The following is a 12,685-nucleotide window of genomic DNA, read 5'->3' on the forward strand; positions in this document are numbered from 1 at the left end:
GGCTGGAATGAAAGGCCACGGCTCAGATGTTTGAACAAGAACAAACACAAATAATTTGTGGGGGGGGGGGAGCTGATGTCCCTTGTCGTAACCCGATCATTTATGGATCAATTGTCCCTATTCTAGTTTAATTTACCATGTGATGGACTTGAAGCTCCGATCTGTCGGAAAACATCCACCGCGCAGAGCTGGGCCTAAAATAGGGAAGTCATTTGAATCCAGATGCCGCCTACTTGGGGCTTGTGTCTGGTAGACAATTGCAGGTAGATTATGATGCGACTGACAGGAGTTTGCGAAGCCTTTGTGCTCAGGGACTATTTGCATTTAAATGCCTCTTGTGCACATCCACGGTAAATTTAGAACATGAGCCCTAATTTAAAGGCTTAAGTGCTGGTTTGTCACCTAACTTGATAAAATAAGAAAATTGCGCCCAAGGAAAAGGACGAGGACAAAGCTACCTCACAAAGGTACATCTGGTAAATTGTTTGAGTGTTTTTGTGGTTTTTATCTTCACTTTTTGCCGGAGTGGGTCTGCTGTGTTCACATGAGTTCAGCCGGAGTTTTGTTGAGGTGGCTGCTGTTGATTTTGTATTTTAAGTTGAGTATTTTTTGGTGGGCGCTACTCTTTTTGTGGTGTGTTTGAGTTGATGCATGAGCGTCTCTCAGTGCTGCGTTTGATTTTGCGTATGTGGATGTTTCATGCATTTGTTGAAGTATTGTGTTAGCGCTTCATTTTATGTGTGAGTGTGTGTTTGTGTCCCCATTTAAGCATTTGTGTGTGTGTGTGTGTGCGCGCGCGTGTGTGTGTGCGCGCATGTGTGTGCGTGTGTGTGTGTTTGTGTGTGTGTGTGTGTGACAGGCTCCTGCTGGCTGTGTGATACAGGCTCTTTGTCCTGCTGCACTCAGCATGTCTCTCTCCTCCAGAGACTGGCTGGCCTCTCTAGTGTTGCTACATAAAGGCAGAAGGTTTCTTTTAGGTGTTAAAAACGTCCATTTGTGCATTCCCCCGACAAAAAGCGGCGAGCCCATTTGAGTCCGCCCGTGACACGGGCAGACATTGTGGCCGCGCCTCTCTGGCAGTCATTTCACAGATTCTAAAATCAGAGAGTGCGGTAAACAGGATTTCAAGAGCTGGGGCGGCCCGCATGGGGCAGGAATACTGTGACACTATAACCGTGCAGTGGAAAATGGCCCCTGTGAAATAAAGACATTACCTGAGAGGGGGAGAGTGGGATACGTTTCTTTAACCCCCCCTCTTCCATAAAGTCTTAAAATAACCAGAGAGAAAATATAAAGGCTCTTTTTTTTTTTTTCGCTCTTGCAGGGAAATATATTTCCATGTAGGGAACAGCAGACAAATCAGAGACAACAAAAAGACAAGTGTGTGTTTCTGGCTTCACGGCGGAGTGCATGAGAGCAGCATCAAAGAGAATAGGCGAGGAAGGTTCCGGGCTGGGGGCTGCGCTGGGGACCCGGCGGCTCGGCGCTCCCCCCCCCCCCCCGTCTGGCCGCTCCTCCGCTGCCGTTCGGATTTCGTTTCCGAGTTTGATACGTCGGTTGTTCGCGGCGCATTCGGGGCAGAGCAGCGCGCGGGATAGCGGGGTACGTGGGGCGCCCGCGCGGGCTTCCCGCTGCTCAGCCCAGCCCAGCCCAGCCGGCCCGGTTTGTTCTGGGGACGAGCGGAGAGCTGGAGAGAGAGAGAGAGAGAGAGAGAGCGCTCGGTTTGGGCTGGGGGGAGGGGAGGAGAGGAGAGGAGAGGAGAGGGAGGAGGAGGAGGAGGAGGAGGAGGAGGGGGGGCTCGCGCTGGGAACAGACAGGTACGATTTCACAGCTGTCAGGAGAAGCCCCCAAACAGCTCCATTTTAACCTGCACACGCTCATTCTTAACCCTCCTCTCTTCTCATGGGGGGGAGGGGGGGGTGGCTGTCGTGGGACCCTGTCAATTGGACACTGGAACAGCCGTGTCCTGCAGTAATTGGACCACTTCCAGTGCCAAATAACTCAATATGGTGGATTTTCTTCTTTTTTTTTCCAGAAAAAAGCTTTTCTTCCTGACACCAAACTTAAGCTTGCACAGTTTGCATGGCACTCAGTGGTTCCTGAGAGAATTTATGACCCTCATTATTTAGGTTGTCCTAGCAGAAAAATGAGCCCCTCCCCTCAGATGCACTAACTGGGCAGTGATAAGGGTGTCCCCTCTCCTCCTCCCTCGCCACCCTCCCCACCACACCCCCCCCCCCCCCCCCCCAGCCAGGTGACAGTGCACAGTAAGCAGAAAGCGAAATAATGAATTTTATTAGTTTAGTAACAGCTTCATCTCAGTTCATTACTTCACCTCCTTACCACTTTAAAGGCACTTACTGCTTTCACCGCTTGCCTGGGGCAGTGTGTGGCCCTAGTCCATTTCATCAGGATGATTCCAGTGATTACACAGCGAGGAGTGTTTATTTATGGTGGGAGGGGCTTCTCACTGAGGGAGTGGTTATATATTATAGGAGGGGCTTCACGCAATGAAGGAGTGGCTATTTGTGACGGGAGGGGCTTCACACAGAAAAGTCCCATCCAATAATGAATGAATCCCTGAGTCAAATTTTCTCTTTTTGTGGCCAGTTATGTCCACTTCAGTGAGAAACACTCTGGTCTTGTCTCATTAGTGCCCGCCTCACATTCACATTGCACTTTTTAAATCAATCATAAACACGCAATTTTGATGGACCTGTTTGTGCAGTGAAATAGCAATTATTTATTGGTTAGTTGGGTGTCATTTACAATAGCTTTGCTCCACTAAGTCAGATTTTCACGGTGTCCACCATTTGTGAGTGTGCAGTTCACTGCATCAGTGAGTTGTAAATGGCCACCACTCCACTTTACTAAAACTCAAAGCGCATAAATGTGTTAATCCACACCTTTATACCAGTCTGTTCATGAGAAGGCAATCGATTGAAAATCCAGAGCTGATTTGGAAGCTGAGTAACGGCAAGTGAGCTAATAGCTAACTAGCTTCTTATGATTGGTGTATATTAGCACCGCTTGCAAAGGTGTTCCATGATGCTATGTAAAATTAATTTTATTAAATTTTGCCAGACAGCAGCTGTGTTTTTAATCTTGTATAGAACATTAGCGTATGGTTCCTGTTCAGTCACCCTTTCCGTAGTGTCTATGAAGACCACGCTATTTTAATTCTGTACAGGAAAGTGTTCCGCTCAGTCTTTATGCCAAGCGTACACTCTTGGTGAAGGGTGTCTTTGTCACCGGTAATTCCTGATGAACGGAAAAGGGAAAGGTTGATGAAAAATTACTGCAGGTGCCTGGGCACCCAGGTCCTTGGGAATAATCTGCTCTTGTCTTTCTGGCGCATTGAAAGATTCTATATTTGGAATGTGTTATTTTCAGAGGCAGGTTTGGGTATTTCTGTATTGGGGGTTGATTGAACCTTTTTGAAATGTATGTCTGCCCCTTGCCTGTTGCACTTGCGTGTGTGTGGGTGCGTGTGCGTGTGAGCGTGTGCGTGTGTGTGTGTGACTGCTTGTGTTCTTGGCCTTGTTCTGTGAGTCTGAGCCTCCCTACAGGAGAGAGAAAACTGCAGCTGTAATTGCGGACACAATGATTCAGTAATAAAACTGTTGGGAAACTAATAAAATTAGCCGGGAATTGATTGGAATTCTCTTTAATGGAAGTATGATTGCCTAATTAGAGAGGGGTGCAGTGTGTCTGCGGGGAGCTCTGCTTCTATGGCTGTTCAAACCGCCTCACAAATATAATAGGATTTGGCATCTGAACATTATCAGCTGTTATGGATTTTGGAATATTGTTGTGGTTACTCTCGTCGTTATTGATTGTTGTGAAGCGTTTCAGACAAATCGTTTGTTCTCATTAGGCGTGGATGAGAAACGGCACATTCTCTGTTTGCTTGCTTTTCCCCCTCATTGTTCTCAATTAGCCTCCAATCACAGCCTCGTTCATCTCGACCCCCTGCAATTAAAGCAGCTTTCACTTATTCAAACCCAACAGGAATAAGTCTGAGGCGGCATATCTGACAAATAGAAACTCATCTGCAGATTTCCCCCGCCCCCCCCAGTTGAGTGTGTACAGCACAGTATAGTGTGTGTTCACCTGCTGTGCCGTGCATTTGTATGGTGCGTTTGTGTGTTTTATTGTGTGTATATGTGTACTTATGTGTGTGCTCCTATGTGTGTACTCCTGTGTGTATATGTGTGCACTCCTGTGTGTATATGTGTGTACTCCTGTGTGTGTATGTGTGTACTCCTGTGTGTCTATGTGTGTACTCCTGTGTGTGTATGTGTGCACTCCTGTGTGTGTATGTGTGTACTCCTGTGTGTCTGAATGTGTGTATTCCTGTGTGTGTGTATGTGTGCACTCCTGTGTGTCTGAATGTGTGTACTCCTGTGTGTGTGTGCAGTATAGAGTACGGTATCTCTGCTCCAGAGCAGAGGGCCTTCAGAGTCCTTAAAGAGTTCAAAGCTGCGGCGTTGCACTGATCCAGGATCAGAGGCGGGCGCGCGGGCTGACAGTCCTTACATTCAAGCCCTCTCACGGCCGACGCCTCTCTCTCTGGTTTGTGTGGCTCTAACCCCGCCCCTCTCATTCACGTTCTTTCATGACCGTCGCCTCTTTCCGGCTGGCCCCACCCAACCCTCCCCTGCGTGCCTGCCCCCCCCCCCCCCCCCCCCCCCCCCCCGCGCCCCCACATCACCTGACCTTTGATCCCAGCGGCGCCTCTGTTTGATGTGTTTATCTCCCCGCGCCGCCGGCGTCGGCCCTCTCTCCCCCCCTCTCTCCCCCTCCGCCGGGGTGCGGGGGGCCCAGGTAGCGCCGATCGCCCGGAGATCAATTAGCCGTGACCTTAAAAACCTCTGTCCTTGTTTAATTGGCGGCGCCCAGGCAGGCTAATGGCATAAATTAGCCGTTAATGAGATCCCAGCTTGTTGTTAAAAATATAATAATGTGGCAAATGAATATGAGGGAGCGGAGCCGTGCGCTAGCACTCCCCTCGCCGCGCGCACTCAGGAGTGACCTCTTTTATTCCCCCCTTTCCTTTCCATTTCTCCAGCTCTGCCTTCCGCGCGGCGCTGGAAATATTCATCCGAACGGTGAGGCCGGCGGCCGGGGCGTTTAAGGAGCCGCTGTTCACCGTGTAGAAAGGGCCCGCGGGACCCGGTCCACGCGGTGTGACCCGCCGGTGCGTGTCGCGGGATAAATCATTAGCGGTGCGCGGGCTCAGAGACAGGAGCGACGCGACGCGGCTACTTTATACATCAGCCATTCATCAGCGGAATCAAGCGGGCGGCGGACAGATTAACGAGGTTTCGGAGAAGTGGATTCTAAACAGTGTCTCGGACGGCGTCCCGGGGGGGGGGGGGGGGGTGACGGTGGGGTGGGGGGGGGTCCCGGAGCGGCCGGGCTCTTGCGGCACCGCCGCTGCTTTGCTTCATCCGGGCCGTCTGTGAACAGGCGCCAGTGCGCCGCGCGCCGTCTTTATCCAAACAGACGCCACTCTCTTTCCCTCGCCCCGTCTCTCCTCTCCTCTCCTCTCGCTCGCTGCTCTTCCCTCTGTTCTCTGTCCTCTGTTTCTCTCTGCCCTTCTTTCCTGTCTCTCGTCTCTCCTTGTCTTTCTCTCCCTCTCTCAGCTTTAAGTTCGGTTTCGCCTGCGGCGCGGTTGCCACAGGGAAACTTGCGTCGCCGAAGCTGTAAATGCGGTGTGAATGTCGATCTGTTTTTCTTTCTTTCTTTCTATCTTTATCTCTATCGCTCGTTCTCTCTCCCTCTATCTCATGACACCGTGCCCTCTGTCGATTATTGTTCTCTAGTGAAACAAGCTGGCCTTAGCCGGGGAGCCAAAGACAAACAGAAAGAAAAGAAAATTCTGTGTGATTGAGTCAAATGTCAGAAATGTAGAAAATGGCTCCAGAGAAAAATGGTTTTGAAAACATTCAGCGCTTCGGTGTGCAATACATTTGACACGGCGAACAACACGGTGCGGTTGATGAATAATTAGCAAATGTTAAACTCTTTTTTTTTTCCGTGGCTGCAATCAGTGCATGTTTGATGTCAGAGGCTGCCGTGCTGAGTCTCTCCTTTCTATTTCAGGTCACTTTCATGAATTCAAAATCAACTAACCAGTGATCTCTGGGTGCTGGGGCTACAATCTCTCTGTTTCTGTAAGTAGTCTTTTTTTTCACCACGGTGCATTTCCTTTGATGAGGCTGTTCTGGTCGTGATTACAACAAAGCAGAGACCTTTATTTTTCATCATCCCAAAGCTTGTTCTCAGTGCTCTCCTAATAACTGCACTGAGAGATGATGGCTGCCAATCCCAACCTCACGCTCAACTCCTGTCACTCTTAATCACCCCAGAGACACTGAGGGAAAGAAATCTATCAGACGTTCATAGAAGCTCTTTAGCTACACTCTGTCCACACTCTATTTTTCATAATGTAAACAACCCCTTGTTATCAACAAATATGCAGTTGATGTCTATAAATTAATAAGCTAACTGTACGTACATTTTAGCAAAACTAAGTTTTAAGGTCCCCGTCTCTTGTAGCCGGTATTTTATTTCGTAATATTTCTCTGTTGAAAACGTCACAAAAATATCGTCAGCGTTGGCGCACTTCTCTTATAAGGGTGTGGAATGTTTGGAGGCTCAGTGCAGTGGGGCGTAAGTAAAGGCGGTCGGGTTGAGCTGTTAACGTGCTGCAGCAGCCTCTGTCTGCGTGCTGGCCTCCGCTCTCATATCCGCCCGCGAGTGCTCTGGGGCTGTTCTTTACGTCCGCGCGGACGTGTGTCATGGGCCATGCGCTGCGCTGCGCTGCGCTGCGGTGGCCAGGGCACTAAGCGCGGCCTCCCCATTTTTGGGAAAGAGAGCTGGAGACGTGTGGGGGGTGGGTGAGTGCGATGCCTGTGGGGGTGGGGGGTGGGGGGGGGGGTGATGTCCGTCAGCTCTCCGGTCCGGAAACTAGAAAGTGTGTTTCAGAGACGGTTGTGAGAGGAAAAGGGGAGGGGTCATGAGAAATGTGGGCCGTCTTTACTGAAGTGGGGTGGAGCCAAGGACAGGGCAGGGATAGGCGTCTTTTGGATAAACACAGACTGTGTGTGTCTGTAAGACTTGAGCCTGCATTATCTACAAAAATGTTGTTTCAGGTAAAGCCCAAGCATATTAAGCTAAAAGAAATCATAATCTATATGAATCTTTCAAAACAAAAGGATTAACCAGGAAACACAAACAGAAGAGAATTACATTAATAAAGATAAAATAAGAATATAAAAACGCGTAATCAGGCGGGGTGAAGACACGAGGAGCGTTCCCCGTGTGAGTGTTCACAGCTGTGCGCTTATATCGCCGTGTCAGCTGCGCAGCGTGTCGCGCTGTGTTCTCAGAGCTGATCCGCGGGCACCTGCCTCTCAGCGAGCCGTCCCCCTTTACATTGTTTGCGGTGTCTGCCGCGGCGGCGGCGGCGGCTGAGGAATGGCGAGCGCGAGGAAGCGGCAGGGGAAGCGGTTTGCTTTGGCTGCGCTCCGCCGGGCCGAGCGGCTGTGATGACAAAGGGCTTCGCCGCGTCCGCTCCTTTTGTCTCGCCGTCGATCGTTTCGGGGGGGGGGGGGGCGTTGTGAAAATTCCGCGGGCCTTTATAATCCTGATCCAAGACCGATGGGCTGGAGGCTGGAGGGCCAGGAAGCGCGGAGTTGATACACTACGTGTGTATTTATGTTCTTTTGAACTAAAGCGGCCCCTTCACTTGACTGCCATTTCTGCTTCTTTTGGGCTCGTCTGGTTTTACAAACTGTCACGGTATATGAATATTAGAAATAATAGCTCCATCTATGGCATACTCTATATGTGGCCATTTGATATTCTCTTTTTTTTTGTTTTTGTCTGCCTACCATTTTCCTACATGAAATAACTAGCGAGAAATACTTACACGTACAGCAATGGGAATATGTTATAGATATGAGGTATCTATACGTTGCTTTCTCTAGGCTATACACACACACACACACACATGCTATTTGACCAAAAGTATGTGGACACCCCTTGGTCTGGGGCTGTTTTTCATGGTTTGGGCTCGGCCTCTTAGTTCCAGAGGAGGAAAATCTTAATGCAATGACATTCTAGATGATTCTGTGCTTCCAACTTTGTGGCACCAGTTTGGGGGAAAGCCTTGTCCTGTTTCAGCATGGCAATATATGGGCATATAGAAATGGTTTTGTTGAGAACGGTGTGGTAGGACTTGACTGCTCTGCACAGAGCCCTGACCTCAAACCCCTTTGGGATCAATTGGAAAGCCAACAGCGAGCCAGGCCTAATCACCCCATCAGTGCCCGACCTCACTAATGCTCTTCTGGCTGAATGGAAGCAAATCCCTACAGCAATGCTCCAACATCTAGAATAAAGCCTTCCCAGAAGAGTGGAGGCTGTTATAGCAGCAAAGGGTGGACCAACTCCATATTAATGCCCATAATTTTGAGATGTTGGATGTCAGGTGTCCACATACTTTTGGCCATGTAGTGTGTGTGTGTATATATATATAGGACGAACATGTATTCATTCAGTTATATATATATAGCGCTTTATACAGCATATCTCAATTTCAAGCTAGTTGTTTTTCAGTTTTTTTTTCCAATTACCTGCCACCTCTAAGTTCATATTTGTATTATTTCAGCTGTCTGTAATGGTGTTAAATATGAAAGCCAGTGGATGGTTTCTAAAGGAGGGGCAAGAGAGGCTGGAACTGTTCAGTCACTGTAGGTGTTATTGTTAGTTCTGATATTTGCACTGATATGGTGCAAATTAACGTTTTCAACTTGGGCAATAAGACTGGTTTTATTGGACTTCATAAAAATGCTAAATACTTCTGGCTCTGAAAAGTAAACATCTGTCTCTGGCTTTGCAAACTGGCTTTCATCCAGTCAGTAAGCAACAGAGTGAGCCTTGTCTTTCACTATAAGTGTTTTTAAAAGTGTATGTGTGTGTGAGAGAGGGCATTTGTGAATGTGTGTATGTGTATGTAAGTAAGTAAGTGTGTTTGAGAGGTTGTGTGTGAGCGAGAGAAAAAGAGAGACAGAGAAAGAAAGCATGTGTGTGTGAATGTGGGGGAGGGAGGGAGACAGAGGGCAAGAGCATACAGAATATGTGTGTGTTTATGTTTTTGAAAGAAAGAGAACATACAGCTGTGTGTGTGCATGTGTTTGTGTGTGTGCTCGCATGTGTTTGTGTGTGTGTGAGAACTGAACTGAAGTGAACCAAAATAATTTTTGTTTAATTTACTGTTTGTGAATGGGTCCATAACACTGTTTAATAACTTAGGCCCCTGGTGGACAATTTTGTGAGCCTGTCATTCAAAAAAAGAAACAAAATTTTAAAAAATCTTACATTTTACAATTGCTTGGTAAGGATTTCTTCTTTTAAGGCTCTTGCGGATAAATAATTTCAATCAAAAGATAAATCTCCTGCTGAATTAGCCTTGTCTAGTCTTGTGTGACGGAGAAAGTAGAGTTAAATTTAAACTAAAATTATGACCACAATTACAGGATTCCACCAGTCATGATTTGTATTGTATTAGTTAGATTAGTACAAGTTCTCATTAGATTTCAAATATGGATATTATGCGGATCAAACACACAACCATAAATACAATTTTAAATTGGTAAGTGCTGGAGTAGTTTAGTACTGCAGGTAGTGTAGAATGAAGACGAATGGCTTATTTGTGAACAGGTAACCTTCCAAATGATTTCAGATCTCTTACCTTCCTCTCTATTCCTGCCTGACTGCGCTGCCTCTGTTCTATCTCTTTTTCTGTGTTTCTCTCTCTCTGTCAGTAACGTGCGGATGCTATTGATACTGTTGAAATGGGCTATAACTTCAGTGCCCTCGTCGCAGTGACAATGGGCTGGTTAATTAGTCAGGAGAGGGCAGTGCTCTGTGCCCACAGTGCCCGGCTCAGTGCCTGCTCTTCTGACTCTGTCTGGGGGGGGGGTTGAGTTTCGGGTTTTGTTTTTGAGGGGGATCATTGATTTGGGGGTCAGAGTTCTCTGTTTGCCCTGAGCATTCCGATGTGACGGGACAGGACGTGGAACAACACGGGGCAAAGTCTGGGCGGCAGGGGCGTTATTCCAGCCCCCGTCTGAGCCTGCTACGGGACAGAGTGCACACAGAGGCACGGGGTCCAGGTGGCCAGGGTTCCGCACGCACCCCCTGTCTCACTCCTTTTAGAACCACTGTTTATGAAGCGCCCCCACCCCCCCCCCCCCAGCACTTATATCAGGGAGACTCCACTTGCTCGTTAATCTAAATTCTTTTGCAGCTTTAATCTGCATGTTTAATTAATTATGAAAGGAGGGAGTGATTAATTTCAGCGGTGTGTGGTTTGTTACCTGAGGCGTGTTTGGAGACACTTTAGGGAGGATGCATTAGGGAGTGGGGTGATGTGGGGTGGTGCGTCAGAGGGCTCGGTAGGTGGAGGGTCTTCTTTGGCCAGGAAAGGGTCTCGGAGTGGATGAATAAACATCACTCCACCACTTAATGAAAATGAACAGCCAGAGGATGCCTGTTTTCCAGTTTTTTAAATGTATCTGTCCGCCCCATCTTATGACCGTTACGTGATTATTAGTGATGTCACCGTGGAAACAAGGCTACTTTTGAGAGAGCCAGAGTTTTAATTTCATCAGCTCCTAAATGCTTAAATCTCATCAGGCCCCAGAGGAGCGGTGGATGTAAGTGTCGTGTCTTTAAAGATGTAATAGCGGCAGATTAAATTACTCTCAAGAAACAAGCGGACAAAAATAAATAAATAAATAAAGGATTCCTGAAAAGTCTGAAGATGGCTTGAGGTAGGCGTGCGACGCTTTGTGGGCTGTGCTTATAATTCCCCCGTTTAGCGTCTGGAGATCCGCAGCCGGCTCCACCGAACGGCGGCTCATTCTCCGCTCTGCTGGGTTCACACGCCGGCCCGGTGTCTGTCCAGAGTCGTGCTCTCCCTCTCTTATTTTACGTGTTCTTTCGTTCCTCTCCACAGCCGGAGGGATGCCGTTTCGCGATTCCGTATTCCGCGTTTAATTCTGACCGGGGTAAACGCTAACGCGTGGAGGAGCGAGCCAGAGGCGACGCGAGGCGAGAAAGCGCTGCTCACCTATCCGCTGAGCTCGCCGGGTAGCTGCTCATTAACCCCCCCGCCTGCGACGAGCAATAATTACAAACTAAAGTCTCACACAATGAATTAACGGCTTTGGCCGTGAACTCTTGTCCCGAAGGGCCGTGAATCCCCGGCACCCATAATGCACCGGGTCCGCCAGCGTGAACCCCCCCCCCCCCCCCCCCCCCATGTCGAGCCTCGTCAGTTAATTGATTCGCAAATTATTTAAAGTTTGCGGTGCCCCGGGGAGCTCTCGGCGCTAGTTTGGGCGAGCGTCTCTCTCCCGGTCCTAGTGCGCCCGGTGAAACGGCCCTCCTCCGCTTCCACGCGCGCGTCTGCAGATCAGTGCCCATCAGCCGGCCTGCGCTCTGTGTGGATCGGGGAGGTCAGCACTATTCTTTTCTTGCTGTGTTTGATGCATGTATTTGGATGAGTCTGCTACCGCACAGCTCAAGCCCATGTCTCTAGCATACAGTTTCTACATGCCGCTCATTCTTTAGACGTATAAGATATAGCATTTTACATTTTTCTAATTATTATTATCCTAATTGTTTGTAAATGCTGAGGAAAAAATAAATAAATTCAAAAGTCAAACAAACAGTCATTATGGAGACAGCAATCTGGGGCTGCATCCTCTCATGCTGTGTTTTTGGAACAAGTGTTACAACAGCAGGAATGGCAGAAAATGAAACTCAAAAATAAAGAAGAGTTGCTTCATTGTTGATGTGGGACATAAACTCAGGCCACTTGGCAGAAGGATTGTTTCTGACTCTGCCGGGCCATCACCGTCATTGCTGCAGTGTCAAATGACATCTTAGTCTCAAAGATTAGGTTCCGGTGCAGCTTTAGATGTGGTTTTGTGACTAATGTGAGTTTAATTAATAAGTTGAGAAATAAGAGTGGGAAATACCCTGGTAAGCTTCAGTAACTATGCAATTAGCTGAAATGAACATGCAGTACAACTGTTACACATCATTTATACCAAAAGATTTTTTAGTATAATTTATGAGTTGGTTATTGCCGTAACTGGAAATGTATGCCTGATATTAGCTTAATGATATGCCCCTCCTCTGTTGTTACCAACAATCAGTTCAGCTTGGTTTAAAAACCATTTTGTGTCCGGCGAGTGTGGAGGTCAGAGGCCTTTGAAACGGAGTTAGTCTAAAAATAACATTATACTTTGGAACAGCTGGCGGAAACCTCCAAGGACTTCCTCTTAATTTTAGAAGAGAAAAGGCCTACTTCTGCTACAGGCTCGCAGCCCACTGTCAGTATGAACAACCTGCACTTGTAATTACATTGTAACTACATTTACTGCTATCGTGACATTAAAGTGCCTTGGAGTGCAACACAGCTTATTGTGTTGCTACAATTTTTTCTACACAGAAAAACTAGACTGGGTTGAGAATATACTTTGCGGTTTGTTTTGGTTAATGATTGGTTGAAAATGGATTTCCCATCAAATAATTTAAAAACCTTAAAAGGTTGCATGGCTAGTGAAATAATTTGCTTTCTATGTAACAGTTTGTTGCTGTT

General features: G+C 47.8%; 1 protein-coding gene across 17 annotated transcripts in view; it reads left to right on the forward strand.

Moving 5' to 3' along the window:
* Window positions 1-12,685, forward strand: part of LOC118227027 (transcription factor SOX-6-like) — a 188,160-nt gene that overhangs the window by 24,359 nt on the left and 151,116 nt on the right. For 15 of the 17 annotated variants that reach the window (XM_035417094.1, XM_035417103.1, XM_035417091.1 and 12 more), the window contains one exon: window positions 6,109-6,179. The exons of 1 other annotated variant lie outside the window; for it this stretch is intronic. The gene's annotated coding sequence lies outside the window, so the exon portion shown is untranslated. Of the gene's footprint in view, window positions 1-5,750; window positions 5,996-6,108; window positions 6,180-12,685 lie in introns of those variants that run through there. One more of the 17 variants, XM_035417104.1, reaches the window with a different exon arrangement.

This window comes from Anguilla anguilla, chromosome 5, assembly GCF_013347855.1.
Source record: "Anguilla anguilla isolate fAngAng1 chromosome 5, fAngAng1.pri, whole genome shotgun sequence".
NCBI lineage: Eukaryota > Metazoa > Chordata > Actinopteri > Anguilliformes > Anguillidae > Anguilla > Anguilla anguilla.